This window comes from Myotis brandtii, unplaced genomic scaffold (genome assembly GCF_000412655.1).
Source record: "Myotis brandtii unplaced genomic scaffold, ASM41265v1 scaffold363, whole genome shotgun sequence".
NCBI lineage: Eukaryota > Metazoa > Chordata > Mammalia > Chiroptera > Vespertilionidae > Myotis > Myotis brandtii.
The window spans coordinates 1,541,042-1,545,646 of record NW_005363938.1 but is presented as its reverse complement, the minus strand read 5'-3'; positions in this window follow the sequence as shown (position 1 = coordinate 1,545,646).

Sequence of the window (4,605 nt, the reverse complement as noted above, 5' to 3'; positions counted from 1 at the left end):
TTCCATCGGCCTTTCTGTGCAACACCTCACCCTCAGTTCCCAATCCCTGGCCAACGGTGCGGGTCTCTTAACCCAGAGCTCAGCACTCCCTTTTCTGAAGGGGCCAGACAGTAAGTATTCTGGGCTTTGCAGACTGCACTGTAGCAAGAAAGCAGCGCAGCCCGCATGTAACCAAAAGGCTGTAGCTGTGTCCCCAAAAACCTTATTTATGGGAAAGACCAAAATCTGAATTTCATATAATTTCACGTCACCAAATATCAATCTTTTGATTTTTCTCCCACCCTTTAAAATTTAATGTTAAAGCTCGAGAACTACCCACAAACAGGATTTGGGTTGTGCCTATAGTTCATTGCCTCCTGGGTTAGCCAATCACTTAGCTGTACCCTCGAGGATGATCACTGAACCCTCACTCCTGCTGCATGTTGTCAGTTCTTCCTTCAAAAACAGGAGAACAGGTCTAACAGGGCTTTGTGAACTGCAAAGCCTGCCCTGTAAGAAATTATTATAACAGGTACAGCTCTCCAAACTGAGCCTTCTTTCCACTTGTGCTACCTTATTTCAGTCCTTCATGGTCTCACACAGGAATTCCCGCCACAGAATTTAGGAGCGGAAGATAGACAGCAAGACAATGGAGTCCCCTGCCTTCCACTGACTGAGCTGGGCATGCTCCTGACTCTCCGTGCTCCCACCTCCTCCTCACGGCAATGGGGATGATGCTGACCACTCCACAGCTGTGTGAGGATTAACGGAGAGCAGGTTTGTAGGGAGTGGCTGTCACCATTCCTCATCCCTGTTTCTTGGACCCCAAGGTCTCCCTTGCCCACTCTATCCTCCCGGATGGCTGCCAGCATTATTGCTTCAAAACACTGATTTTGTTACATCACTTCTCTGCTCAAAAAAAAAAAACAAACACAAACAAAAACCAAAAAAACCTTTCTGAGCCCAGCAATTTCATTTGACGGAATAATTACGGGGCTTAGGACGATTTAGCTCTGTGACTTTTCATAATGAAAGAATCTTACATGCTTAAAAGAAGGAACAAAGTTACAGTGCATTCATTCATACTGTGGGAGTCTACGGAACCATTTAACAAGGTGTTGCAGGACTGGTTACGGAGCACCCAGTGACTGGTTAAGAGCAAGACTCTATACCAGAGGTCAGCAAACTCATTAGTCAACAGAGCCAAATATCAACAGTACAACAATTGAAATTTCTTTTGAGAGCCAAATTTTTTAAACTTAAACTATATAGGTAGGTACATTGTTATGAACTTAATTAGGGTACTCCTAAGGCTTAGGAAGAGCCACACTCAAGGGGCCAAAGAGCAGCATGTGGCTCGCAAGCCGCAGTTTGCCGACCACGGCTGGCAGTGCCGCTGGGTGGAACTTTGTGCAGTGATGGCAACATCTGTATCTGTGCTGTCTCGGACAGGAGCCACTAGCCACAGGTGGCTGTCGAGCACTTGACATGTGGTTAGTTCGACTGAGGAATTGATTTTTAAAGTTTATTTAATTTTAATTAACTTAAATGTAAACAGCCACATGTGGTTGGTGGCTACATATTGAACAGTGCAGCTGGAGACCAAGGCAGACGGCCAGGGTTCCAATCCAGGCTACACCACTTACAGGATGTAGGACTTTGGGCAACTTACTCAGCCTCTCTGTGCCTCACAGTCATCACCTGTAAAATGGGAATAGTACTAACACCTACTTCATAGGGCAGTGGTGCTCAGCAAGTTCCACTACATCACTGTTATTTCTTAAAAACTGACTTTAGCCCTAGCTGGTTTGGCTCAGTGTATAGAGCGTCAGCCTATGGACTGAAGGGTCCCGGGTTTGATTCCGGTCAAGGGCACATGTCTGGGTTGCGGGCTCGGTCCCCAGTAGGAGGCGTGCAGGAGGCAGTCAATCAATGATACTCTCTTATCATTGATGTTTCTATCTCTCTCTCCCTCTCCCTTCCTCTCTGAAATCAATAAAGATATATATTTTTTTAAAACTGACTTTAGAGAGAGGGAGAGGAAGCGAGAGAGAGAAACACTGATTTGCTGTTCCACCTACTTACACATTCACTGGTTGGCTCTTGTGGGTGCCATGACCAGGGTTTAAACCCAAAACCTTGGCATATTGGGATGACGCTGCATTACTGTTATTATTTTACTATTCTATGCTAGGCATAGCTAGGGAGAGGCTTATACTTGCTGGCAATTCTTACTTACAACATACTGTTACATGAAAAAGACAGAGTATACAGTATGCTCCCATTTTTAAAAGTACATCACACACAAAGAAAAACCTCTGTAAGAATATTTACTGAAATGTGAAGTGATTGTGGTCATAGATTATTTATTCTTCTTTTTGACATTTACATTCATTTTTTTTATGAAGAGGATATACTACTTATAGAAAAATAGTCAAATCTTTCATTTCCCTTCACTCCTTATTTGTTGAAAGATCCATCCAAATCCCTCTAATCCAGATACGACCTGCTCTCCACTTATTTCCAGTCTGTCCCTTCTCTGCACCAAGGAAACTGGCAGTTCACCTGCCCCTGGGACCCTTCCTCTCCTACCCATCGGAGCACAGTCTAACTTGCCTCGCTAGAAAGCCCTCCCCTTCCCCTTTTCAAGTCTCTCTCATACCTCCATCCTCCTTCCCTTAAACTGTTGCAAGTGAAAGTGACCGTCCCTCCTCCGTGTTCCTGTAATGTGAATTGGTCCCCACTACGAAGCCTTTCTAGGCCACGTCTCCCTAAATAGGTCAAACCTCTCTTCAAGAGGGGCCAGCCACCCTGGTATAGTCCCACATCCCCCCCTCTCTCCACACTTAGCGTGCTGCCTTGGTGACTGATCTAACTATCTATACATATAAAAGCCTAAGCGACCGAACGACCAGTCAACAGGTCGCTATGACAGGCACTGACCACCAGGGGACAGATACCCAACGCACAGGATCGGGCTCCCTTCTGTCTGGATTGGGCCTGCGGGGATCGGGCTGAAACCGGCTCTCTGACATCCCCCAAGGGGTCCTGGATTGCAAGAGGGTGCAGGCCAGGCCGAGGGACCCCACCAGGGCACGAATCCGTGCACCAGGCCTCTAGTTTGTCATATAAATTTTCAGACATAAAAATAATTGTCACCTAAATTTTGTTAGGCAGCTGGAATATTTCCCCTTGGTGAGTCCTACTCCTGATGTCACTAGTTAATGGTGTGACAGCAACACAGTACAAGGAAAGTGCTAGCACAGTGCCCAGTGTCTGCTAAGTACTCAGTGTGTGCTGACAACTATTACTATTGTTTTCTTGAAATGCAAGTTGAGAATCGCACAAAGCTGTCCCCTTTTCCCTGTCAGTAACTCCTCCTCATCCTTCGGGTCATCTGTTCACTCATTTCTTTATTTTTTAATATGTATATATATTTTTTTATTTCAGAGAGAAGGAAGTGGGAGAGAGAAAAACCTCAATGATGAAAGTCATTGATCCGCTGCCCCCTACAGGCCCCCTCCCGGGATCACCCCGGAGAGCCTGGCATGTGCCCTGACCTGAATCCAACCGGGACCTCCTGGTTCACAGGTCCACGCCCAGCCACTCAGCCACACCTGCTGGGCTGTTCGCTCATTTCTGTAACAAACACTGACGGGAGCTTACAGTCTGGGGGGCAGATTAAGGAGAATAAACAAAAGCAGTAAGCAGACAAAATAATTACCAACTACAACTGCTGCAGAGGAGCTCTCAGGAGCACCTCCCTCCCTCAGCCCCGGGGCAGGGCAGCTTCTGCGCCTCCACCTCCGGCGGGAAGGGGGCGTTTTTCTCCTTGGCACTTAGGTTACGGTCCCGGAGTGACTGTGATTAAAAGCCATCCCCTCCCTAACTCCACGGTAAATGTCCTGGATGCAGGGAAAGCGGTGAACACCGGGCAGAGCCCAATGTATAGATTTAGGTCATTCCCCCTTAACTGGGGCAAGTGTGAGGTGTGGTCCCCAATCTTTTTTAACAGTAAAAAAAAACACACCCTTTTCTGCATAAGCTTGGACTAAGGTTTCAGGGATCTATTTGAGGACAAAAGCAGGAAAACAAAACCAAACCCTGCCATCAGGGCGTGGTCCTCACCGCGGCCCAGCTGTGGGAAAGCGGCCCTTCCTTCCGGCTAAAGACAACTGGAGCCCGGCGCCCTGGTGGGGAGAGGAGGGGTGCGGGAGGGGCCCGCCGGGCACCCTGCCCAGACGCTGTCCCCAGCCCACCCTGGCATCACCGACCGCTTCCTGAGGACCCCAACACGAGGCGGCGTTCTCGCGGGGTGAGGATCCCCGCGAGTGCTCTCCTAAAGCGCCAAGTCCGGCTTGGGGGTGCGGACAGCCCTGTCTGGGAACAGCGGTCCCGGGGGGTCCTCAAGCCACGGTGCTGTGCGACTCTGGGCAAGTCACCTAACCTCTCTGGGCCCCCGTCCCCTCCCCGAGGGAAAAGGGGCCCCAGCGGATGCCCTCTAAGGTCCAAAGGCAAACGCTCCACAGATGCCTCCAGCGCAGGCGGAAGGTCGCTGCCAGCGGCCGGGTGAGCTGCCAGCAGCGCCTCGGCTGCGCCAAGTTTAAGTCAGTTTCGGGCGGAGCG